At 36.8% G+C, this 27750-nt stretch overlaps 1 protein-coding gene across 1 annotated transcript in view; it reads right to left on the minus strand.

The window, feature by feature from the left end:
• Spag16 (sperm associated antigen 16) overlaps positions 1-27750 on the minus strand; it is a 979959-nt gene that overhangs the window by 213380 nt on the left and 738829 nt on the right. The window lies entirely within an intron of this gene.

Here is a 27750-nt window from a genome sequence, read left to right on the forward strand (position 1 = left end):
CACAAGATAATTATATGAATTGACTTGTTAGTTCTCAAAGTGAACATTCATGTGAATAAAAGAGAGGGAGAAAAAAAAAACCCTCATTTGTGTGTGTGTGTGTGTGTGTGTGTGTGTGTGTGTGTGTGTGTGTGTGAAGATTTTAGCTCTTTCTCAGTCAAGAGATGTTTCTAAGTATGAAATACTACTGAGTTTCCTCATAAATCATGCCCAGTCTCCACGACTTGCTATAAATGAAGAATGCAGAGAGGAGAGAAGCTTCATATTTGAACTACGAAATTAATTGATGACTTTGATATAAGCAAAGGACGAGTTACAAGGATAGATGTGTTGTTTATGAAGTGTGAGATTAATTGCATTAACAGAGATTTTCACATTTGAAAAATGGGAGTTGAGTGTGGGAAGAACTTCTAAAATTAGTCTTCAGGACCAGAGAGGTAACACTGAGGGTTAGAAGACAGTTGAAGTAAAGTCACCAGGCTCCAAAGGACTGAGCAATTACATTTGCAAAGTGCTTGCACTGAAATCACTATGAGAAAACATCCTACAAAGATTAGGCATCAAAGAATCTGTACATTATAAATATAAGTAAACTGATATACTTAGTTTAATAGGTCCTTTATACTCTAAAATGTAGAGTTTCAATTATTTTAATTCATGGTTTGAAATTCATTAGAATAATCTTATCTAGATTTAGCCTTTAGATACAGCATTTTAATTGTGTCTGCACTAACAGTAAACCCATTCTATTATGTATATGCTTTTGGCACATGGCATATTTATAGACATATGCTGAATGAATGGAGGCACATCTCTGAAACAAATGAAAAGAAGCCTCCTGATAGACCGAGTTCCAGTGTATAGACACACTTAAGGATAGGCCTAAGTAATGCCCTACTGGCAAAGCCCCTTACGCTGTCAGCATAGGTTATTCTTCTCTAGCCTTAATCTCACAGGGTCAAGCCAGAGATTTAGCTACTTGAGACAGGTGTCTCTAGGAATCAAGATGCAAATAAAAGAGTAGTGGGCTTGGGGTAGGAACTGGGATCCATTTAATTTTTTAATTTCAGCTTCTAATAGTTCTACTCTGAACAAATTCTGAGCTTTCAGGGTTCTGGGTTCTAGTTTATGTAATACCAAATCTCCTAAGTATATGTAAGGCACTTTAACACATACACACACACACACACACACACACACACACTACTTTTAATCATGTGTATGTGTGTGTTGGAAATGGCGGAATATGGTCAGATGAGTGCTGATGTCCATGGATGCCAAGAAAATTTTTTGGGTATCCTGGAATTTGAGTTTTAAGCATGAGTCTTCTGCATGAACAATACTTGCTCTTAACCACTCAAACAACTCTTCACCTCCTGGTAATAAACCTTGATAATAAAGAAAGGAAACTTTAGATGGAGAATATTTCAAATTATTCTTTGTACATTTTACTTCATTCTTTATTTTGTAATTGATTATTTTTTATTTTTTAACATTTCCTTTATCAGATTCTAGTAGGCATTCTTGCCCTTCTTATTTCTGTCATCTCTAGTAATTTCATGACTAATTACCAACCCTGTTCTTTCTTGCTTCCTTCTGTTATAAAGGAATAAGAGCCTCTTCCCCTGCTTCTTCTGCCAATAAGAGAAGCTATATTAATCACATAAGCTAAAGCAATAGAAATAGCTGTTTTCTGATAAAATGAGACATTTTAAGAATAACTCAGTCAAAAATAGCTAAGAATCTCAAAATATGAAATTCTTATGGATTAATAAAGTAATATAAATGAACTTTATATACTATATTGATGCATGCATAGTGATATATAGCTGAAATATAACTATTTTTGCCAATCTATAGACTATGTCTATACAATGTCCCATCACAGTGCTTTGTGAGAAAGTAAACATTAGAATCCTTCTACTTCTCCTTTTAAGTGTAATTATTTGCCCATTGCTTATTTTATATGATCTTTATCCATCTGTTGATAGAGAATTTTATTTTGACATTTCATTGGATACTTAGCATGTTCCCTTCCTCCACCCTCCTGTTACTTACTACCAGCTAATACATACACTGCAAGCTCCTGGAGAGTAGCCCTATGCTGGTTAAAGGAAGCATGGTCTTCCTTAATGATTAGGAATACTTTACAATTTATCTAATAGAGTCTGTTGAAAGAATAAACCTTTGTTTCATCTCATGTTTATTATAATTATCAATTTGGTTTGTATCTTTAGAATAGTAAACATTTTATTTCACATCTGGAACACAATTTAGGATTTCTGAATGAGTACTGGGGAACAAACAAAGACTCTGCCCTAATTAAGCTTACACCTTAGTGGAGATAGATACATTATACTAGGAAAAGATGATTTCAGATAGTGAAACATAAAAATGACACAGAATTCAGGGGTTGGGTGGATACTCTAGTGTGCTGAAATGCAATGCAAGTCCAGTCCTTTGTGTCCAATTTCCATGTGACTGTATCTGCCTCATTTATCCATTTCTCTTTTCTCATGGATAACCCAGACAGACATTTGGGAGGGTTTTCCACCATCTGTTCTCTCAATAACCTTTGAGGTTTGCCTGTTCTGTTAAACCTTCTCAGTGAATCCAGTTCTTGTATAGTTCTGGTCTCTGAGATCAAATATATATGCATCCTGCAGATCTGTATAATAGTTAAACTAATGTCTCTTCATAACTTCTGTCTTTGTTTTGTTGTCACATTCAAATCCACTGGGAAAAAACAAAGACTTAGACTTAATTCAAATTTAGATTAAGGAATTTATTTTTTACTACTATCAGAAGGTCTTAGAAAAAGCATGCCCTGTGGAAGGGTGAGTAATCTGGGATTTTACAAGCAGATACCAGAAAGGTGTGCATTACAACTCTCCATGGAATCCATAGATGGGCAGGAAAATTGTTTTACCTCCCTCAGTTGATTCTTTCCCACTCTTTAGTAAGAAGATGACCATTGCATCCTGTTCCCATAACAATAAGGAGTCTGCACAGCAGCAAAGGCAGCTGTTAAAACCTACAGCCCACCATTCTCATGTCACCTGCATGACACTAGGATCACTCAGGCATTGCAGAGCAAAAGGTCAAAGGCCCTTAAGGGATGCCTGGCTCCATATTTAGTCTCTTTAGTCATAAGTTATTACTCAGGTGTCAACACTCTAATGATTGAGAAAAAGCAGTTCATTCTAGGCAGGTAAAAACACAGTGCTATCAGGCTAGGGCTAGCTGTCATGTCCCCACAGTTTAAATTTGTATTTCATATCTCATTTTCTTATATACTTATCAGATAGGAATTCATTCAGAGACATTTACAGCATGTCTACGTAAATTTTGATTTTATTTCCTCAGAAAGAGGGATGAGATGAGAGCAGTACCCAAGCTGTGCAAATACACGGCTTGGGCTAAGCCCAGAGCATTTCTTTCTCTGTTCTAACTATCAATAGGCCTAGGTCTGGAAGCTTCTGGCCTATGTTCAACCAAATATTCCATGCTGACTGATTCAATATTGCTTTTCTCGACTTCTGACTGAACTTCTCTGCTTCACTTACACTAACTTTGGTGATATGTTCTAATCTTCAGGCTCCTTTCCATTTTTGGGAGTTTTTTTTGGCTCCTGTCTCACCTGTGTCTAGCTGTTTTCTCTGCTTTATAAACCTGACACTAAAACTGTCACACTCTCCCTGAGTTGCTGTCTAGTAGCCTCTTCGTCGTCAGCTATCCTTGTGAGAGTTGGATTTATCCTGTCTTTGACTCATTCTGCCAAATCTTTCTCTGATTCATCACTTTGTCTGCCCCTCAGTTAGAGGTCACTTTCAAACATGGCTGCTTCCTTCTACAAACTAACCTTACGTTCACTGTTAGGAACTAAAGGTGAGTACTCAGGACGTGTCTGTATTCCATCCTGATCATACTGTAATGCAGGGTGTGTCTGCATTCCAGCCAAATCACATAGACCTAGAAGGTCTGTGGATGTGGTCCCTTTCCAGAGCAGCCATGTTGCTGAATTAAAATTCCTTTACAGGTCTGTATATTTCTGTTGGTATGCTTTATTTTACTTATTTTGCTTCAAATTTGTAATTTCTTTTCCAAAAACAGCATGCTTACAGTACCTAGTGACTAAGAAATAAGCTTGGCTATAATAACCACAAGTTATTAGGTAGCAAGACTTGTGTTCAATAAATTACAGACAATGTGTTATTTCATGCATACCTGATGAGATAGGGAGATCCAGTTGAGAGATGTTATTACTTGTCTATTGATCCTAGGTTATAATAGAATTGCTAAAAATGCAATACTGTCTCTATAGTGAATTCTCCATGAGTTATTTCCTAAATTATTTGTAAATAAGTATATTATTCTTTGTTATAAATTTGTCAGCTATATATTTTGATTATGAATACTAATAAACAAGATCCTAAAATTTATTTCTCACATAGTTTTTAAATGTATATAATATTATAAATGTAAAAAGTTAACTTTTAGAGATTTCTTTGACTCACTTACTTTATTATTTAATGAATTAAAATTTGTTGAAGACTTCCAGGTGCAGTTAGAATTCATTTTGTAGAATACTTTATGGCCAAAATCTCAATGACTAATATGCAAAAAATTGAAAGCTTTAGGATTTCAGAGATGGAGGTGATTTACTGAATTGTGTAGCAATAATTACACTTATAAATCCTCCTATGAGTTCTGTCGACCATGTGCTGCCCTTTAAAAGGAACCCAAACTGCTGGCAGATGTCTGTAAGCTATTCAGCAATAAGATTTTTATCAAATTATGCCCTTTTGGTTTTGGATCTGAAAGTGGTTGCAGCTTAACCCTGAAGTTAAGGCAATATTGTTAGGCACTATTCAGTCACTTGCTGGCATTACAACGTATCTCACTTTCCTTGTGACTGCTTCATGGAGAAGGAGGAAAGGCTTGACAAAAGGATGCCTTGTAAGGCAAAATAACGGGTCTTTCCATTTTGCTTTCTTGTCATTCTTGATCCTCTGTCTCTGTCTCTTAGGTCCTGAGATTCATACTGGCTCTTCAGTATTAATCTCTTATGGAATAGCCATTGTGACCTAGTCACATTAAAAAAGTTTAGCAATAAAAAATTATAGAGAAAGTAAATCAAGTCCAGATGAGAACTTGATACTATTATCGATAAGTTTAGAAAAGTTCCAACCAACTTACAAGTATGACATCCATCATGCACTTTTATAAGTATGAGGGCTCGAAATTAAAATGTAAAATCACTCTCCTCATTTTAGGTCTGATTTTCATCTTACCATATTTACTGCCTCTTTATTGCAAGGCCTTCTCTCATCCTATGTACTCTGAATGCTTGCTTCAATTTAGTATATATAAATGACACTATATCACATCATATCATATCATATGTATCATATAACTATAACTGCTTCTAACATTAGAATATTTCACATTTAATCAGATTGTTGTTATTTTCTGGAATTTTTTTTAAGTCTAAGAAAAATTTAATTTCAGTAATCCCATCGGCACCACAATACACCATTCACAGTTTATAACTGTGATTGCCTGTGCTTACTGCAATCCATGGATCCATGTTTCTCCCTTTGTTGTTGGTTCATTCTATAGTATTAAAATGTATGCTGTATTTTGTTTATGGGTGCTACATCACTCTTACTGTAACGGATGGGTATTTAAAAGGAGGATGAAGATGGACCTCTTAGAAAAACTTTGTTGGTAACATCCAAGTCACCATACTATGTGACAGCAATAGCAAAGAAAGGCTCCTGCCCTCCTTGCCTTCATATGTGCACTGCTTTGTAAAAGTTCATTGCCAATTAAATTAGATAGACATCATGATCTATTATGCCTCCTTCAAAATTATCTTGAACATAGCAGTGAATGTACTTCTAGGACAACAAAAGACCTATATACTAATTCCAAGTTCTAGATACTGGTTAATTTTCTTGGTTTGAATTTTCAAGCTATTGCAGTTATAACTGACTAACTTGCTGTAGACCACTGTAGTGTCTTATGAAGAAAAAAAAGCAGTGAAGTAAAAAGAAAATTTTACTCATAAACAGAGATTTCAGGGTCTGTCTAATCCTTCCTCTAGTGTGTATTCCATGAGAAAAGGATACTCTTATTTGAAATCTAAGTCTTCATAACTGGCAATACTTGAGATATAGGCAAAAAGGATGCAGCATGCAGAGGGTTGTTCATCTATAAAACTTGGCACAAAAATGGGCCATTTTAATTTTTTTAACTTTAATTGATCATGTATCTGTATTTATGTATTCATGCATTCAAGTGGGCATGTATATACCATAATGGACATATGGGGGCCAGAGGCCAGCTTATGCAGATTGCTTCTCTCCTACCATTATATATGTTCTTGGGGTCAATCTCAGGTCTGAAGGCTTTCCCTGCTAAATTGTCTTGCTTGCTCCAAATTCGTGATATTTATCTCAGGGTATATATATATATATATATATATATATATATACACATTCTCACAAAGGCAGTGTGCTCTTAAAATGACTGGGCCTCAGAAATAGTTAAACTAGTAGAATTCAACAAATCTCCCAAGTAAGAAAGATGTGAGTAATATGACTCGAATCTGTGGAAATGTCATTTGCACACAACATTTATAAATCTTTCAATTAAATGTGTCTGTCACACTAAGAGGTGATTCTGAACATGAATACAGCTTAATTTGCCATGGTTTATTAATTTCCTCACTTGTATGGATAGGGGTAAGTGAGAATGTTTTGTTTTTGAAATTTATTGCACATGTAGTGTGTGATCCTCAGGGACATACCAGGTCTTCTATACAGTTAAAGCTCGTGTCCTGTGATTTCCTCTATGTATACCATGGGAAATCTTTATCTGGGAACATTTGGATTAATAAACATGAAATTGTTAAAAAGTATATATGCAGATAGATATAGATATATAATTGGTGGTTAATTCCTTAATAATGGCTAATCTTGTTACTTAACTAGTCTAATACCAAGTGCATATTATATCTGAAAATAATGTTAAAGAGCTAGGTGTGGTAGTGTACACTTTTAATGAAATGCCCAGCATTTCAGAGAATTGCCTGGTCTACATATCTATATAGTGAGTTTTAGGCCAAACAGAGTTACATAATGAGACCCTGCCAATAATAATAATAATAATAATATATAATATATAATAAATTTTATTATTGATATTGTTATAAAAAACAACAATTAAATTCTAAGTGCATGAATTCATTCTTATACCCATAGTTATCCTTAATATTTCAAGTTTAAGTTAACTTTAACTATACTAGTTGCATATTGTTTAGAAATACGAATTGATTTTTCTGTTGACAACAAATCTAGAACACTATGTACATATTTTTGACAGAGTGAATAATACAGGTTCCTACAGCCTTATGGTCTTCTAGAAACTTTTGTAGCTTCTCTATTCTTCAGGGGCATCAGTTCAACAAGTTAAGTGTATTTGACTTCTTAGGTTTCCTCCTGCTACTGACACTACAGTAAAACGCCAGATATAGAAGGAACAGAAAGAAGTGAGGATAAAAGACAATATTTTATGGAGAAAAGTGTTTTGACATTCTGGAGACTACAAACAGGTGGTCTTCCCTAAGTAAAAGTTTGGGAAGTAGTAAAGACAAAATAGTATTTTAACAAACATGTAAGCATTGGATGATGGGGGCTTTGTCTTACTTTACTTAAATTTATACTTAGATTTTATATTATATAATATTCTAGATCTTGGCAAATTATTGGGGTTTATCAGTATTCTCATTTTGGGGGAATCATGGCTATGATGGCTTGTCATAGGCACATGTGTTATTTTTCTAAATAGACATTTAAGATTATAGCAGGTCACCTTAGGTTACAAAAGAAATGTTTATAAATTCAAAGTAAACTTTGTAAGCATTCTATTTAGATCCATGCCTTAATTCAGATCCCAAGCAGAAAACAAACAGGATTTGGGGCTTTCAGAAAAACTGTATTTTACAACAAATTTCCAGAACATGTTTGTGCGACTGAAAACATTAAGAGTATTTTTTTGTGAGAACTTTAGCCTCAGATATTAGAACTGTATTATTACTATGTCATTTTTTTCAAAAGGCAATATGCTCCAGTCACCCAAGCACATGTGATGTATTTCTATTTTTGTCCACAACCCATGTGATGTATTTGTATTTTTATGCACAGCTCCGTTATGTGAAGCACCTTTGATGCCGCATAGATGTTTAAAAGCAAAACACTTAGAGACCATCTTCCCGTTCCTTTCAGGATGCAGGCCCTCTCACTCAAGGAGCGTTTCCTTGTTAGCAAGCCCATCTTTAAGATAAATCACACAAGCAGACATTCCTCATGCACCAGCGTGGGGGAACAGACCATACTGTTTTATGTTCAATGACATGTGCATGAGCATTTGTTTCCAATATTTATATACAGTGTCCACATTGATCACCATCACTTTCATTGCACATGGTATGGCATCATAAGACCCCCATTTTACAAATTTTTATAATTTTTTTCTTTCTTTTTTTTTTCTTTTTTCTTTTCTTTTTTTTTTTTTTTTTTTTTTTTTTTTTTTTTTTTGGTTTTTTGGATTTGGTTTTTTCGAGACAGGGTTTCTCTGCATAGCTCTAGCTGTCCTGGAGATCACTCTGTAGACCAGGCTGGCCTCGAACTCAGAAATCCGCCTGCCTCTGCCTCCCAGAGTGCTGGGATTACAGGTGTGCACCGCCACCCCCCGGCTTTACAATTTTATATGATGTTTCTTTATAAAGACAGCACCACATTGATAAGCACTCAGTATCTCCTGACTAAGGAAAGACAACTTGAACGGGAAACATTTATTCCCAAAATACCATAATTAGATCTAATTACACTTAATAACATTTTAAATGGGGATTTTGGTGGATAATAGAAATAAAAACCTGTATTTCTTTTTTACATTCTTTTTCTGGATATCCATAAATGTTAACAGGCACTCTTAACCCTTTAATATACATTTGAGTTTAGGTGACACAAAGAGTAAAATACAATGGATTTTGGAGAAGCACCTAGAACTGTCACTTTTCTAAACCAGCAGAATCCCTAACTGTGCTCTATATATTGTTCTTATTCCCACAGATACGTTTAGTCCTCAGGCCCCATCAAGGAAATTTCTCTTTACAACAGACAGAGATCACCACAGAGAACCATGATCAATCAAAATACACAGTTGTGGCGCTCAGTTCCAGAGGATATACCTATCACACAGATCCTGCACTGGAAACATTAGCTCAAGGAACACTGCAGAAGAGAAGGTGGAGAGATTGTACAACACAGAGGATCAGGAAGTCTGTTGTGAGAGTGTGCCTCCTAGAAAACACAGGGAAGCTACATCTATGATACCTCAACAACATGGCTGCCCAAAGATGAACTGAACAAGGCCAGCAACAGACATTCTGACATGGACTTCAGAAAGCCCAGGCATCAGCCCTACGCAAAGAACTACAGGCAACTAAAGAATCCCAAGAGTGGGAGAAATGATCCTCCGCCAGCAAAGAGCACATTAATTGGTTAACCCATATGAAATCGTCAGCTCTGAAGTAATGCCAGTAACTTTATGAAGACCACATAGTATAATATTTGTAACTATAATTTAACGAAAAAGAGACCATGAAATTGTAAAGTGCAAGTAGGAGGTACAGGGGAGGAGTCGGAGGTAGGAAAGGAAAAGACAAGACAATGTAATTATATTAATCTCAAAAACTAAAGAACAAATAAATCACCATAAATTAAGAAGATTATATACAGTAATTTGGGTCAAATATTTTCGTACTTATCTTTTCCATTTAAAAGTTATCTAAAGTACTTTTCCATATTGAAGGCATTTGAACTGTTTACAGGAATAAAATTGTATTTTAATTTAGTGTGTGTGTGGCCGTGTGTGTATGTGTGCCTATGTGCACACATGTGTGTGTGTGTGTGTGCATGTATGTGTGTGTGTAATTGTGTGTAACAGACAGTCGAATCTGAAGCTGTCATTAATATCAACCTAAATATAAATCTAGAAGTAACTTAACTTCATAATAATTGTTCCATATTTATGAATGCTCATTGTGATGGCTATTCCTGGTTGTCAACTTGACTATATCTGGATTGATCTAAAATCCAGGAATGGAGGGCATACCTGTGGTCCAGATCTTGAGGGCTGAAGACTGCTTTTGATCTGGATCTTGAGACATAGTGGCCATGAAAAGCTTAAGCCCAGGCAAGTTGGTACACACCTTTAATACCAGGAGACAGAGGCAAGCAGGTCTCTGAGTTCAAGGGCAACTGGGACAGAGCAAGTAAAGAAAAGTTTAGGTTCAGGCATGATGGTACACACATTTAATTTGGGCCATACCTTCTGCTGGAGGCCTACATAAGGACAATGGGAAAAGGAAGACTTCATTCTTCTTTGCCTGCTTGCACTTATTTGCAAGCACATCTATTGGAGCCTGCTTCTTCCGGATTACAGCTTGTAGAGACCAGCTGAACCACCCAGCCCCATGGGACTGAGCAACTACTAGATTCTTGGACTTCCCGTTCACAACAGGCTATTGCTGGATTAGTTGGACTGTACCCTGTAAGTCATTCTAATAAATTCCAGTATATGTGCACAAGTGTGTGTCTGTTCCATAAGTTCTATGACTCTAGAGAGCCCATTTTGAAGTCACAGTTTGGATATTCTGCAAATAAAAATGGAAAATAATCTAGTATCATAAATTTTAGCTTTATAAATCCATTGACACTATCTTCAAAAATAACTTCAAAATACATAATTGCTTTCCTGTTGTTATGGAAAAAGAACTTTTAAGTTATATGTGTATATGGGTGTGTGAGCAAGGCTACAGAGCTTAGAGAGAGGGGGAGAGGAGGAGGGGAGAAAAAAGGAGAGGAAAGGAGGGGAATGAAGAAGATGGGAAGGAAGAGGGCAAGGGTGGAGGGGAGAGGAGGGGAGAGGAGGGGAGCAGAGAAGAGAGGAGGGGAAAGGAGAGAATTGGAGGGAACATTACTGTACTTTGTGATAGGAAACACTTGAAGGGAGACTGGGAGGGAGACTGTCTTATTGAGCTCCTATGGAAAAAGAAAAATATACAACTCTATATTCTTTGGAATCAAAAGGAAAGAAAAAGACTCTTTTTGTTAGCTTACCTTTTTAAAAAAAATCCACAAAATTATAGGGTTATTTGAGTTCCTTTGTGCACAAATAGCATTGCCATCTGCTAAAATACACCTTAGAAAGATAACCTAGAAGCCAACTTAGAAAAGTAAGGCTACACGGCCAAGGGAATCAGAGAGAGGAGTCTATTATGAAGTTTTTGAAGGATGTTCTTTTCATTGTACTTTTTACAGTTTCCTACAGGACTATCTTGTAATTTTGAATCACATATTCCTTTTTTTAAGGAAGACTTTTTGGCCCTTCTAACTCTTGAAAATAACATTGTTCTTAAGATCAACTTCCTATCAGTTCCCATATCTAAACTGTATCCACTTAGATAGCAAACATTTGGATCTATTTAACTCTATAGTTCTTTGGCAAGGAATGGTGCAAAAGCCATGTTTGAGTACACCGTCATCAACCACACCCTTTAATACACATAAAGAATCATAAATGTAGTTTGAAATGTGTTTCAGTGGAATACAGTCAATTTATACTGATAACTTCTGACAAAATATACATCCCTTTGCAAATAGCAGTTATTCATTTTTATTATGGTATAGCCCAAGGAAATGACAATGTAAAATCATGTACACATCAATTCTCATTGGTGCTTCCTTAACACATTTCACAATCAAAGAACACTGCTCCTCCTAAAAGAAGGTATTCTCACCAGTGGTCCCACACATAAGGAAATGCAGCTGTTGGGGCGTTCACAGTCTATCCAAGGTCATCAGGTTACAACAACAAGGAGGGAAGTCTTCACAGTCAGTGATAATGATTTATTAATTTTTCTAGCTGTTTATCTCAGAAATCATTTTTTATGTTTGAACTTATTAGATGAAAAATAGCTGAAAATTTTCAAAAGTATATAAATTGTTTGATGTGCTGGCCTTATATCATTTCTTGTGATATTCTCTGTTGCCTCCTGGTTTTGCTGGCTAGTTTTGATGTCAGTTTGATGCAAGCTAGAATCCTCTGAGAACAAGGATCCTCAACTGAGAAAAATGTCTCCATAAGATCAGGTGTTAGCAAGGCTGCAGGGCCTTTGTTTAATTTATATGGGGTGGACAGCCCATTGTGGAGGATGCTGTCCCTGGCCTGGTGGGCCTAGGTTTTTTAAGAGAACAGGCTGGGCAATTCATTAGGGACAAGCTAGTAAGCTACACTCCTCCACGGTCTCTGCATCAGCACCCCTCTCTAGGTTTCTGTCCTGTTTGAGTTTCTATCCTGACTTCCCTCGGTAATAAACAGTTACCTGGAAGTATAAGCAAAACAACCCTTTTCTCCCCAAGTTGTTGGCCATGGTGTTTCATTATTAATACAGGGGATTGCCTTGTTTTACATTGGTTCAGCTGAATATAACTGTGGAGGTAACTACCTCCCCGACTTTCTACTGTCGGGAGAAAGGAGTGTTCAGGAAACTCAGGTGTTCTAACAATCTATATTTGAAAGCACTATCTCATCTTGCTAAGAGTAAACTGAGTACCATGTTCACTAATTTAATTCCCTATCACCCGTTTGGCTACATTATTTGTATATAGCTGCCTCTTAAGTGTTGCCTTTTATAGTTTGAAAACTGTAGCAGGTCCTTCTGATCCCCTCCTATCTTAGGTGAGAAGAAAAAGTCATCTTCAATTTATTTTAGTTAAAAGATTAGAACTATAAAGCAGATAGATGCTGCAAGGTTACCACTAAGGATGCCCATAGTAGAATTATGGAAAATAGATGCTAAGTCATGGGATAGTGCAATGCTCACTCCCCTTTTGTAACTTAAGAAAATATGCTTGTGTTTATGTATGAGATACATATGCATGTGTGTACAACTGCTGGTCTGTGTTTTTGTGCTGATGCAAGTGTTCATGGCATATATAGGCATGTGTCTGTGTGTGTGTGTGTGTGTGTGTGTGTGGAAGCCAAGAACAATCCCGGGTATCACCTTCAGGAATATCACTTACCTCCTTTGAGACAAAGTTTCCTAGTAGCTAGATTGGCTGGTCAATGCTCTAGGAATATTAATGTCTGTACTCTATGGCACTGGGATTACATGCATACACCACCATGCATGACTTTAGATATGTGTTTTGAGGGAACAAACTAAGGTCCTTATTCTTATAATGCAAAGGATTTATCAATGAAGCTATCCCTCTAGCCCTGGTTCTTTTAACTAGTTAGGACCAGCAAGTAGCTCTTGCCAAGCTAATGAAGTAGCTACTAATTGAATACAATTGGTCCTGGTTGTTGGCATAAGTTATTGTGAATTGGACAAAGAATAGCCTTGTATTATTCAAGTGTTGATTTTTCTGCCGCCATATCTGGCTACAATCCAGACATGGCATTGCAATGATTATTCCAAGAATCTTCTTTCTCAATGTTGTGTAAACATTGCTCCCCATTTATTCTCTGATTTGCCAGTAAAAGCTGACCAGCTGATGGCTGAGCAGAGGAGACAGTGAGGCTGGATATCTGATCCCAGCCAGAGGAAGAGGACAAAGAGGCAAGAGCATTCAGCCATGAGGTGAGGGACCAAGAGTCACCAGAGAAGACACATGGACCAGAGGGAGCCAGAGCAATACTAAAATGCAAGTATCTTGGGGATTTTCAGCTGGGAAGTAGCTACATTGGCTTAGAAAATTAGAATAGTTTAATAACTGCTCAGTTATTGTGCCATAAAGTCTGTTTAAATACACGTAAATGTCCCTGTCCAATTTATGAGAGCTAGTTGGGTTAAACAAAGAACTGATACTTTTAAAATTACTTTAACACTTGCTAATAGAAAATATTTATTTTTCTTCCCTGAAAAAGTAAGGATTAAGGAATAGTGATTGTATATTTCTTTCTGTGGATAGGTATGAGAAAATATCTTATCAATGTATAGAGTAAGATAGGCCCACCCTTTTTTTTTTTTTTTTTTTTTACTATGTGGGAGCAGAGCTGATGTTTTGCTATATTCTATTAAGTGGAGGAACCAAAATCCACTTTTAAAAGTGTAGCATGTCCAGTAGAAATTCTAACATGAAAGAGGAGAATCTCATAGGCCCTATCTCTAGTCAATTAACAATACTCAGAGAGGGAAACTTACTTTTTACCACAGGAAAAAACCTCCTGGTTGGTCAGCCAATAAATACCAAGTGGTCAGCCCTGAAATCATGTGTGTGTCTGTGTGTCTGTGTGTCTGTGTGTGTGTGCATGCATGCGTGCGCGTGTGATTTATGATTATATTATGATTATATATTTGTTACATTAGATGGTTTCAGAAGGTTGTATTGATATATTTATGCATATTCTTGCATGTATGTGTAACAATAATAGTCAAAGAAAAGAAAAGGAGGCAATGAATTTGAGGGATCTGAGGGGGACTTAAGGGTTGTTTAAAAGGGGAGACATGGAGAGTGGCAGGGAGTAAAGGGCATGGCGGAAATTCTGTAATTAATTAGAACTTCAAAAGAGTAACAACAAAGGTGAAGCAATGTCTCTAAAAGTTATGCTAAAATTTGATCTTTAAGAGTTGAGCGAGGACTTAGGAAATAATTTGAGAAGTTTGTGAAAAGTACTGATAATGACTGGAGTTTAAGATCACCAGCCAACAGATGTGCTCTGTGCCGTGACCAGTGCTCACCAGCCAACAGACGTGTTCTGTGCTGTGACCAGTCCTCAGATGTCTCAGATATGCTGAAATGCATACAAAGGAAATGCCAGTCAGTCTGCAAATGCAGCAAAAGAGAAACATCCATGAGTAGTCTATTCTATATAAAAGAATAAAAACTGATTTTTCCAGATTCTGCCATCACAATTAAGGTTCAACATGACTATAGTGGTAGCTCTACTAATTCTGTAGTCCCAGACCTGAGATCAGGAGTTGCTTACACTATCTCAGCTCCTGAAAACTTCAGTGTTGTTGGAAAAAAATCTCAACTCTGTTTCCAGGACTAATAAATTCCAAAATACTGGAGTCCTGGGAGGTCCTACTGGTGCACAATAGGATGTTCTGTCCTGAGACACATTTCAGGGACTTCTACACATATCACAGTGCCAAAATAGAGCCTGTTCAGTGCCTTTTGGGGAAAAGACATATTGCATCTATTTCCTTGCTTACTTGTTTTGTCTTTCTCTGTATGTGTCATTTGTGCCAGTGTTTGCATATGTGTACATCTGTGTGTATGTCTGTGTCTGCCTGTATGTGTATCTGTCTGTAAGTGTGCATATGTGTGTGTCTGTGTGTCTGTGTGTCTGTGTATGTCTCTCTGTGTGTGTACATGAGCATATGTACATGTGTGTCTGATTATGTGTACCTTGTGTGTCTGTGTCTGTGTGAACATGAGCATGCATGCACATATGTCACTGTGCATACTTGGAGTCAGCTTTCTCCTATCAGCATGTGGGTCTGAGTGACTGGACTCAGGCTGTTAGATTTGACTACAAGAACCTTACTGTATGAGCCACCTTGCTAACACACCTCTTAGATGAAGCACTTGTGACTAGAATTAAGACATTCTAGGCATGGAGATGCTGGTCGTGATTTCTAACATCTTGAAGAAAGGGTTAGAATTATGTATCAGGTTATCTCCCACTTAATAGCCTGCTAGAAGTGGCACAGACATTATTTCAAGTGCGCAGGCAATTAGGCAAAAGAGGATAGCTCAACATGTCATGTAATCAAACTCAAGGCTACAAATCACAAGATATAATCATGAGTGTATAGCATGTCACTTCTGTTCTACGCATTAAATTGACCTGAAGCTGATCAATACTGTGATACCCTGAAGTTAGGTAGTCTGAATAGCATAAATAAGTGGCTTATTTTATGATTACCTTGTGTCCTAAATCACTGACTTTTATTACCTTCTCTGGGTGAAAGCAATGTGTGTGTGTGTATGTGTGTGTGTGTGTGTGTATGTGTATATATATATATATATATATATATATATATATATGTATATATATATATAAGCACACAAAGGCCAAAGAAATTTGCCAAGCTGTTAAACTGAAAGAATGTTTTTGAAGTATGTGGTGACCTTCAGAAGATTTTGAGATGTGATTGTAGGAGTGGATATGGCTTTTGTGTTTAAGCCAGACACAGAACATTAATTAGACAGAACTGTAGAATATATACATATAATATACATATACACATACACATATACGTATGTATGTATATGTTGCTACCCTTCAGAAGCCACTCCATAATGATACAGAAGAATCATTTGAATCAAAATTATAGGCAATCGAATGAGTTAAAACAACAACAAAATTAAGGATATAGTTAAAGTTGAATAAAACATAACATTTATATTGTTTCCTCTGAATTCTTGCAATCTGTGACTTTTCTTATAATAAAGACATCTTTTATGAACACACAGCAGAGAGAATCACTGGCCAACTGTATCCTTTGGGTGGGCAGGACTCCAAATAGTTCACTGTATGTATATTTTTTAATGTATTACTGGCAGAAATGAAGTCATGTTTTCCTTCTTTCTTCGTCCTTAGGGTAAGTAACTAACATATCACTGAGCTGGCTAGCTTTAAAAAATATGATCTGGCCTTGAGCCCCTTTAAACATCTTTTTCCATACAAATTTAACTTTCTGGGTTCAAACAAAATTAATGAGGCAATGCGATGAAGCTCTCATCATCATAGAGAACTCTCTGATGTTGCATATATGTCTTTCATAAGAGGATATTTTAATACCATAGTATGTACTAGACAAAAGCCTTTTCTATTCAATAACTGTCCATCTTTCTGTACTCAGGGGAAGACAGCATTTCTCTCCAGAAAACTGAAGAGAATATCAATGGGGCTAATATTTTCAAAGTCCTTAGAGCTCAAAGCCTTTGTCTGCAGTTGTGAAAAGTCCCCACCCTCATTATCTCTGCAAAGGAAAGGTGACCAAAATGCAAAAAACTGCCTTGTTTTTAGGGGCTGACATGTTCTATAGGAAGTTAAAAATAAACATTCACTAGCTCTTTTCTTAGCTTCATTCTTTGAATTTTAATTTATTTTGGAAGAAAAGAATTAAAGTATATATGAACTCCTTTTGCTAGTAGGGAATGATGTGCTGAAGTGGCACAAAATTAAGTTATATGGGTTGCATGATTTAAATCTTATTTAAAAAAATCACATATACCTATGTTCCAAGGACACATGACTTGTATGATATAATTATAAGAAGCCAAGGATTATCAAACCAGGAGTTACATGCTATGACAAGTGCTCTTCTGAGTACCCCATGTCATAGTAGAATTCATTTAATGTTCTATCCTATAAGAGAAGGACAGTCAGGATATCAGGAAGTCATTAATAGCAGAAATTGGACCATCACACACAATCATGATGACTTAATTTAAAACTGAAATAAAGTGTTCAACTTAATGGGTAATTGTAGCAACTCCTAGAGGAAATCCTGCTGAGGAAGCAGCTGTGACAGAGGTGACACTTGTTCAGTCTGCCTTGTCACAATGTCTCGGGACTGTCTTTCCCCATTGGGTAGTATCTCATCTTCTGGTGGGTAGACAGTGATGAGATCCAGCATTCACCTGTGAGGTTTGCCTCTTTTTGCCATCAGATAATTTACCCAGTATAACAGAAGTCCCTTATCAGTCCTACTGTAATCACTTGACTTCCTCTACCTATTCCCAATGTATTTGTCCCTATAGAACCCTTCCCCAGAGAATTCTTTGCCAAGACATGATTTACTTTCTCACTTCATGAAGGTTGTCTTTCATTAGAGGTCTCTCTTGCGGCCTTATCTGTACAATCCATACCCTGTGATGGCTATACTGATTACCTACTTGGCAGGATCTAGGGTCCTTGATCTGGAAATGCCAAGAGAAAAAGTGAGGAAGTCTCTAGATTGGGTTTGCTAAGATGTAAAATCCCTCCCACAACTCCATGGGCTAAAGTCCTAGATTGAGTAAAATATGAGAACTTGCCGAAGGCCATCTTTCTCTGCTTTCCCTACCCAGCATGCTCTGACAAGCCATTTCCACTGCCTACTACCATGTCTTCCCTGCCATCATGGACTCAAACTGTGAGCCAGACTAAGTCCTTCTGTCCTGAGGTCAATTGTGGTTTCTTGAAGGAGTAAGAAAAAATAACTAATACATTATTTTTCACTCAGGTAGGTAAAAGAGCTTTATATTTCAGTCTCCATTTGTATGTGTGTACAGCAGACTAAAAGGAAGGAAAGAGATTGGAGAAAGATGGTACATTTCTGCTTTCTTAATTAGTACATAAACACCAAACACTGTCATGCCTTATTTTTGAATTTACATGGTTTATCTCAGGAATTGTTAGGATTCTGTCTAAGCTCCAGCCCACAGTTGCCTGGCAATAGTCAGGCAGGGACTGCTCAGCCTCTCCTCTCTCTCTTTTTGCTCTTGCATTTCTTATTCTCTCACTCTTAGCTTCTCTGTTGCCCCTTCTTGGGCTCGCCTCCCCTCTCCCCCCCACTACATGGTCATGGCCGGCATTTGCTTCTCTACTCTCTCCCTCTCTCTGCCTTTCTCTGCTTCTACTACCCCCTTAACTCCCATCCCATGCCCTGAATAAACTCTATTCTATGCTATACCAGTGTGTGTCTGATCCCTCTGGGGGAAGGGATACCTCAGTATGGACCCGCTGAGGCCAGCCCCTTCCCCCACATCAACACAGAACATATTCTCTAGCCTCTTTCTCTTTTTATGATCATAACAGGAATGTCCACAAAAACCAAACCAAAACAAAACAAAAACAAGGACAACAACAAAAACATAGCAGGTACACTTCCTTATTCTCAATTTACAGAAGGAGAAATTCAGGCAGAGAAAGACTTTTTCCAAAGTTAGGGAACGTATTGGATATAGAATTTGGATTGAAAACAAAACAAACAAGCAAACAAACAAAAAACAAAGCAAAGAGTGTCACTCCAAATACTGTTGTTCTTGCCTGTTCTACTGCCTTTGATTGATTAAAGTGAAAAAATATACTGAAAATATATTATCAAATAACATTATGTAGAGGCTAGAAGGACAGCTCAATGATTAAGAGTACTGGCTTTAGAGGTCTTGAGTTCAATTCCCAGCACCCACATGATGCCTTACAATCATCTATACCTGTAGTTACATTGGATGGGATGGCCTCTTCAGGTGTGCAAATGTACATATAGTCAAAATACTAATATGTATCAAGCACATAAATAACTAAATCTTAAGAAAAAGACAAGATCCAGTACACACCTTTAAGCCCAGTATGTAAGAGGCAGGGGCAGGTGGATCTCTGTGAATTTGAGGCCACTGTGTTCTATAAACACAGTTCTAGGATAGGCAGCACTGTCTCAAATATTTTCTGTTTCAAAAGCCTGTCTTGAAATAAAAATATGAACATATAATATATATATGAGAGAATAAAATATATATTCATAGCATATCTATATTGCATGGTAATTTGTCTAGAATTTAACAAATTTGTTTAGAATATGAAGTATAAATTATTAACTCTGATTTATGTGATATCAAACAAGTTCTTTTTCTCATGTTTTTTCCAGAAACATCTTCAGTAATTATGTAGGATAATGAAAAATGTACATCTTATAAGACATAATACCTCCTCTAGCCACATCAAAGGGATTGGAATATTAATGAGATTTGTAAGCTTTAGTGTAAGAGCCTTTCCTCTCCCCCTCCTGTTTACATAGTCTTGAGTCAACAGAGGATTCCTATGAAGAGTGAAGTCAGCAGGGATAGGATTGACTCAGTCAAACCAGAGCCTCACTTTACTGATTCACAGATGTCCTGCTGTTTCCTCACAATGAAAAAACCCATCCTGTAGTGGAAGAGCTGCAGGAATTGAGCCTCTACTGTTGGAGATCCTCTGCAGGCAGCCATTGATAGAACTTGTGTCACCAGGAGAGATTTTCACAATGAGAGGGCCACCAGTAGAGGCTATTCAGCAGAACTGTTTGGTGCCTTCTTAATCCTTAATCAGCAAAGTGTATTGTTAGTTAATTTTTTGTTTCTGTAATAAAGTATCATGGCTATGGCCAGTTACAGAAGGAAGAGTTCATTTTAGCTTTACAGTTTTAGAGGGTTACAGACCATGATGGGAGCATGGAGGCATGGCAGGAGGAAGCTGAGATCTCACATCTTGGACCATGAGCACAAGTCAGAACCAATTGCATGTAGGAGAATATTTACATTCTCAAAGCTCACGCCCCCTCCAATGACATACTTCTGCCATCAAGGCTGTATTTCCCAAATCTCTCCATACAGCTATTCCAATATTCAAATGCCTGGGATTGTGGGGAGGAAGCCATGTCTCATTCAAACCAACACACCTGGTGCAGCTTTCATAGAAGCAGGAATGGAGGGATGGAGATATGGGGTCAGCATTAGGGATAATGTACTTAGACACTGCATCCATGAGAGGGTAGAGTAGCAAGTCTTCCCCAACACGTGAAGGACTGTCCGGGAACCTGGCATCAGTCTCTAGTAGTCACACACAGCAGCTTCCATTGGTTTACAGTAAATCATTTTCATTCTCCATTTTTTTCTAGCATATTTAGGAAGATATGGGTAAGAATTAGTAGCAAATATCTGAGAAAGCATTGCTTCATCTTCCATATTCAAATAGCAATTTAAAACACACCGGTTCCTTATAGTTTCTGTCAGTACCACTACCTTTCATGTTGGCTTCTGTTTCACATACAGGCACATGTTGGAAATTGGCTCTAATGCTTTGTTTTATTTTGGCTCCCTCAAAGCCGCACTTCCAGACCTGAGGGTCCCTGACCCATCAGGCTTTGATTGATAATAAAGAATTGCCATACAGCCATTGGCTGGGCAGGGAAACAGGGCTGGACTTTTAGATTGCATGGGTGAGAGGCCAAGAGAGAGGAGAAGAAGAGGAAGGTCACTATGAGGAGAAACAGAGCGATTAGATGAAAGAACTACAGTAAAGAAAGCAAACAGCCAAATAAGAGTGGCCCTAGAGGCCACTCCCCCGATTGGGTCTCAATCAGACCCAATCAGAGATGAAATGTTGATTCAGGAAATTTGGAGAGGAGAATATATATGCTAGCTAAGGGGAGGATTAGAAATGCCCAGCCATTGAGCTAGTCAAGGCATATCAAAATTAGCTGGTGTGCATGTGCATTGCATGTGCATGTGTGTGGCGCGTGTGTCTGTATGTCTGTGTTTGATTTGTGAATCCAGACAGCTCTTGAGCAGTTGCAATACATGCGTGACAGGCCAGCCGGCAGGGAGCCAAAGCTATTTAACTAATTCATGGCTATAGGTGCATGTTACTAATATTGAAGATTAATTGTATACTTAGTCTAGACTCTTCAGACACAAGAGGAGCACCTCTCAGAGAACACCTACATTTATTTCTTTAGATGCCATGCCAAATTCTATATGCACATTTGTCATTCATAGCCATGGCAGGAAACAAAAGAGTTTCATTTGGATGGAAGATTCAAAGAGAACCATTAATGAAGGGATTATTTTGCCAATGAAGCAAATATAGAGGAATAATTGAGAAAATACTTGCATGAATTAAAAGCAATGGTGAAGTAGCTACTGCACAAAGTTTAAAGGGAATGGAAATGGAAATGACCTAATCAGAGACTGGCTGGGAAATGGAGTCCCACAGCAGGGAAGAACACAGGACCTACAGCTGTGGGCTGCAAATAACTGGGTGGTAAATGCACCTAAGCAAGGTGGGAGAGGATCATACAACGTTCCACTTTCTCTCTCCTCTCACCCTCTGATATGACTCTTGAATCTGCATCGGAGATGCAGTAAGTCAGTGGGCACTCTGGCTTCAGTGCGAGTCAAAGGAAGATGACAAATACAGAATGATGAGCAGAAAGATATCTGATAGAGGAGGGGGAGGAGCACTCATCCTCTACCCATCAACCTGTCCACTCAACTCTCTATCCAGCCCCTGGCTGAGCTTAGTGACTATTTTTTGCTGGTACATTCATTTTCATTATATTGCTTCCTCTAACCTCAAGGTGTACATTCTAAAAGACCTATAGTTGATGTCTGAAACTTCACTTAAGAGGAAACTTCTATTTTCTTATAAATGGATACATTTAATAAAAATTAGTTCATAAATTACAAACAACAAAATATTTAAACAATACAAACACATAGAACAGCATATGCAAATTAAATTAAGTACACTTATTTTGGTTTTTTTTTCCTCTCTTAATTTGACATTTTCAAGAGAGTATAAAAGTAATGGTTCATCTCCCAGACAACATTGGCAGAACAACATGAATTTTCATCATGTTACTCAGGAGAGTACACAATTTAAAACACATATTGTCTTTATTTCTAGAATTTCCCATTCATATTTATGGACTGAGATTGACTATGAGTAACTGAAACTGAAAAATTGAAACAACAGAGATCTACTGTGTGCATCATGAACATCTGTCTTCAGATTCCATTAGAACACAATTGTATTTTAAAGATTTATGGCATCCCATCACATAAACTTAAGACACTATATTTGGACCAGAATTAAGTTTAGACATCTATTTTAAAAGTATATTTAATGATTATTTCTCATATTTGATATGAGAAAATAATAATATGAAAAATGCCATCTGAATCATTTTTGTGCATTATTTTATAATTAATATAAATGATTCTTTCACTATTTTATAATTAAATACCTCAATGAAACTCTCTAATAATGACATTGTATCAGAGAGAACTGACACTGAATCATAGCAAATACAGCTTTGTTAACATATGTTCTGCCATCTTCATTAGACACAGAATATATGTCTGGTTGGCTGACATATGATTGAGTTATTAAGTACTACTATCAACATGATACTTGTAACATGAAAATCCAAAGCCCCAAAGTCAAGCCAGGCTTATAAGAAGCAATATTTACTTGGATATACACTGAGGTAGGCAGAGAAAAAAATCATATTTGGGCCTAAGAAGCAGAGAGTAGGGGAAATAATTATAAAAATATATAACCTAGTTTAATTATCTTCATAGCAGCCCTATTTATAATTGCCAGATGCTGGAAAGAACCCAGGTATCCCTCAACAGAAGAGTGGATGCAAAAAATATGGTATATCTACACAATGGAGTACTATTCAGCCATTAGAAACAATGAATTCATGAAATTCTTAGGCAAATGGATGGAGCTAGAGAACATCATACTAAGTGAGGTAACCCAGACTCAAAAGGTGAATCATGGTATGCACTCGCTAATAAGTGGATATTAACCTAGAAAACTGGAATACCCAAAACAATCCACACATCAAATGAGGTACAAGAAGAAAGGAGGAGTGGCCCCTTGTTCTGGAAAGACTCAGTGAAGCAGTATTCGGCAAAACCAGAACGGGGAAGTGGGAAGGGGTGGGTGGGAGGACAGGGGAAGAGAAGGGGGATTACAGGACTTTCGGGGAGTGGGGGGCTAGAAAAGGGGAAATCATTTGAAATGTAAATAAATTATATCGAATAAAAAAATAAAAAAAAAAACAAAACTCTAGGTATCAGATTTGTCAATAAAGTTAATGGATATTTTGAGTAATAGCAAAGTCCACAAGACCAAGGGTTAGAAGACATGCTAGTAGAATGAGTGAGAGTTAAAGCCTAAGTTTAGACAGTTATATCATGTTATGATGAGATGGATATAATGGTTTACTAGAAGATTGTGCTTCTTGAGATGAGTTTCATAATCACTATTTCCCACTGGGTCAGAATTTCATACATATATGCAAAATGCACTAACAAAATAATTTTAAGTAGAATAGAAATTGTCCTTCGTATGATTTATGATGATGTGAATATCTTCAAAAAGTCTTGACAGGATAAAAGGTGCATGTCAAGCTGATTGTGAAAGTTAATCATCTGTAACTATTAGGAGAAGCCATATATCTAAGTTTTCATAGTCATGCTTGGTTATCATTTTTTGACATAAGACTGAAGAAAAGTGAATCCATGAACTATCTGTTTGGCAAATCAACAACATTTATCCACAGTTCCATCACACCAGACACTGAAGGAGGAAGAGTACTACAGAGAGAACTGTAACTGTCCAGTGAGAAAGAATGGGATGAGAGTGTTTAACATAGATCACTTTGAAGTAGTAGGTTTAGAGGAAACCTAGGAAATAGCATGTCAGTAATGCACTAGGTAAGCAAATGGGAGAGAGGGATAACTGATAGAAATATATTAATATGGAAAGTGTAAGAATATAGTATATAATTAAAGCAGGAATTTTAATGAATTTTACAGAGATGTCAGAAGCTATATGTATTTAAAACTATGAAGAATAAAAGAGTGAAGATGGTCCACAGAAATAATGAAGTAAAAAAATAAAGTTTGATGATAGTGTGTGTGTGTGTGTGTGTGCTAAAAAATTTTAACTAAAAAGAACGTATGAGGAGAAAAAGAGTAGAAATGGGAGAAACAGAGTATCCATGGCTACAGTTAAATTTGGATGAAGTAAAATCAGTGGTCCCTGAGGTCGTGTGGCTATGGAACAAAGGGAGCATCATGCAAATCCTGGCAAAGGATGATGAGAGAGGGTGATGAGCACAGTGAAGGATATCTATGAAAATCATCACTCAACGAGAGATGGGCACTTCTAGCCAGCCTTCTGGGTATTTATATTCTTCTCCTCCATACGCTGATGATACAAGATGCCACTCTTTACAGACAGGACTGTAGTGTCACATTCAGCGTAGCACAAATGGGAGAGTTTAGGGTAAAATTTATAACACGCCCTGCTACTCCATGAAACCACAGATGTGCATGTAATTTCTTGTAAACATAGAATTTCAATGATTTCTTCATCACTACATCCCAGAATTTAGTCCTGTGACACTCATGCAACAAGGTAATGATAAATAATTCTTGATTAAATTGATGTATATTCCACCATTATAGTAATAAAAATATGAGTGTAAAAATGAAGAATGTTTATCAAATTTATATTAAATATATTTATTGTTAATTTTAAAAATACACCATTTTCTTCTTTTGCCTTTTTTTTCCTATTGACATGAAATAGAGAGGCTGATGCACGATGATTTTAAGCCATTTTTACTTACACTCTTAAATTACAAGTGAGCAGAGACACTTTTGAGCTCAATCAGATTGAATAAATCATATTTGAATATTGTTTGAAATTCAATTTCAGATAAATAGAACTGTAGGTTATCACAAGTGCCAACTGTCCCATCTCCATGAAGAGTGAGGGTATTGTGTGTTCTGGTTTGATTTGCACATCTGTTGAACTGCAACTTCCCATAAAGGATTATCCTATTAAAAAGTATCATCTTGGCAGATTAAAGATGATTATCTATTCAATTTTGTATAACAGACTATTAAAAAGAAGGCAAATTCTTCAGGTACTGGCTCTGGACCACATAGTATGTGTGCATTGAATTTTAACTATTACCATTTAATCTAATAACTAGTGTATATTCTTAGATTAAAACAATTCATTACTTTTAGGAACAAACTTTATTCCTTAGAAAAATTCCAAGTGTTGATAGGATATATTATATTATACAATCGCATTTCTATTTATTTGCCACATTTCAAAGATACCTTTGCTGGCATACACATGTGGTCTTCATTATATCAGCAAGCATTCCAGCATAGCTCATTATTATTTCTATATGCTAACAATGCAGATACAAATCACTTCTCATACCTGATTTATAGATACGTAGCTTTTATAAAATTTTTGCTTAAGTGTCATAGAAAAGTAAATTGATATCAGCATATTGTTCATTTCTTTATAAGTGTGCATTTGAAATTATTTCTATATACCACCACAGAAAAACCTTCATTAAATCTAATGATTCTAACATAGGATCTATCAAGTTTATAGCATATTCTCTATTCCAATTGTTTGTATGTAATTACATCCACAAGCTTTAGAGGAAACTTATGAATCGATATTTTATTTATTCAGCAAAGCAACTCAAGTGCTCTTTCTTATCCTGTTATAAATACGCTCCATTGTAGTTTTTCATAGAAGAACTAAGATATAGCCACAACTTCACTTGTTTTAAAATACTACATAAGACTGAGAAAACTAATCCAAGTGTGACTTTGTGTAACCCATACAAGGGAAGCTGCAATAGCAGACTGTGGCTGCACAATGCTGCAATTGGTAATATCGACTAGTTACTTCTCTGATTTAAACAGAATGGTTCACATTCTTAATACAGTCTATAGGAATGCTTAGACATAGTCATTAACTCAAATTATTAACATGTTAGAATGTATGAATCTTTTGCCACAATTCCCAGCAAGATATGTGAGCTTAATAGGCTAGTTTTCTGTGGAACATGGCTGCCATTGAGATCTGGAGTACAAATTTGGGTCATTTTTAGTCCCCATTTCCCTCCCATTCTGTTCCATCTCTTGTTGAAACTCATCTCCTTGTCAGCATCCCTTCTTCATTTTGTGTTTGTGACAAACTGAATTTAGAAAATTGCTTCATGAGTGGAGAAGATACCTATTTGATGTAGCTAAGGGAATTTATCAGTGGCTACATCACTGATGTAAGTAATATAATACTCCCTCCCCCAGCAACAAATAATTCCCCATAGTCCCTCAAGAAGGGGTGTGGCTTCGTGAATCCCTCCCTACACCGCTTTAATCTTTTGTCAGTTACCACAGAGGTAGTGAATTAGTCAGTGTAGTACCGTGTTACAACCAGAAGACAGTTTCAAAGCACCCATCTCCGCTCTCAATCATCTGCCTCTCTTCCTCCAAGATGTTCCCTGACCCTTCAAGGAGGTGTTATAGATAGTCTCATTGACCTAGCACTCAATAGTCACTTATTGTTAACACTTTGATCACTTGTGAATCGCTCCATTAACCCCTACCCATTGCAAAAAGAAGTGTCTCCAACAAGGGTTGTGAATGACGTTGATCCTGCACAGCAAACTGTGGTCTGCTCTAAAGTCTCAACACGATATCTGATCTACAGTGAGCAAGGCTCATTTTTTTTAAATCAAATTTTGTATCTTTTCTAAGCCACTAAGAAAAAAACTGCTTATATTTACATGGTTAACTGGCTGGGAGGCAGCGAGATTATCTTAGAGGATTAGAATAGATCCATGACTGCCCAGCTTCTATGCTGTAAAGCTAATTAAGCAAACCTAGTCATTTCTGTCTCACTCATTTAAGAGCTAGCTGGGGATAGGGAAATAGTAGCCACTTTTAAAATTACTTTTACATATGTATACCATTCCAAAAGGTGCCTCCATATGTTTGTGCAGGGGTGTTATCACCAGATAAGCTGCATACCCTTTCAATCATAACTTAGGTAAACAAGATTCAGTTCCATGTGTAAATTCTATTGTAATTTGTAGAATTCAGGCAATTGCCAGGTATAAAATCCACCATAAATTGTAAATTGTGAATTTTAAATGAGCTTTAGTTTCAGTATGGATGATATACTATTGGAATCACAGTCTATACCTAACTAAGAAATGAGTATCATAGTCACCTAACAATCAGCAAAGATGCTAGCTAGACCATAATCCAGGCTCATGGTTATACTGCTTTCTATACT

This window comes from Apodemus sylvaticus, chromosome 9, assembly GCF_947179515.1.
Source record: "Apodemus sylvaticus chromosome 9, mApoSyl1.1, whole genome shotgun sequence".
NCBI lineage: Eukaryota > Metazoa > Chordata > Mammalia > Rodentia > Muridae > Apodemus > Apodemus sylvaticus.